Source organism: Saccostrea cucullata, unplaced genomic scaffold (assembly GCF_032062105.1).
Source record: "Saccostrea cucullata isolate Sc308-1 unplaced genomic scaffold, CSIRO_AGI_Scuc_v1 ctg4249, whole genome shotgun sequence".
Lineage (NCBI taxonomy): Eukaryota > Metazoa > Mollusca > Bivalvia > Ostreida > Ostreidae > Saccostrea > Saccostrea cuccullata.
Window position 1 is genome coordinate 44,680 of NW_026931637.1, and position 759 is coordinate 45,438.

Below are 759 nucleotides of genomic sequence, written 5' to 3' on the forward strand. Positions count from 1 at the left end.
AATCAGATGTAAGGATAATCCAGAAATATAGGTAGCCATTAAAGTTAGAAGTAAGAATAATCCAAAAAAGTCTGTAGCCATTAAAATAAGAGGTAAGGATAATCCAGAAAAGTCTATAGCCATTAAAATCAGAGGTAAGGATAATCCAGAAAAAGTCTGTACGCAGCACAGTTAAGGTGCGCAATGGAAATATCGACTAAATTTTGTATTTAAAAATGTATTTGTAATCGGAATGGCGATTATTTTTAGTACATTATTTATATCGGATAATTTTAATTATGATTAATAACTACATATCGACATTTATATTTAGACTAGTCACGTGATGCGGCAGTCACGCGATTTTAGCACATTGACTTGCAGTATTGATGTCACATATACAACTAATTTTAATTGTAACGGGGACTGTTACAGATGTTCCCCAAACGCTCCCCAACTCCCTTTTTGTGCCATTTTCCTGTAAGATTTTCTTGAAATATCCTCAGTATCAAAGGATTTTATCAAAGAAATATAAAAACTAGTGATATAAACTACATATCATATACGCACATGCATGCACATGCAAGATGATCATGGCATGTTATCTAAACTATTAACATATCTTTATATCGTGAGAATCAATAAAAATATCATAAAAATATAAATGTCACTGTTTTTAAATACATTAGTGATTTAACGTATTGCGCATGCGCACGTGCATGCATGCATGTCCTTGTATTCAATTTTGATTGTACTATAATGTAGGAATCCATTATACCT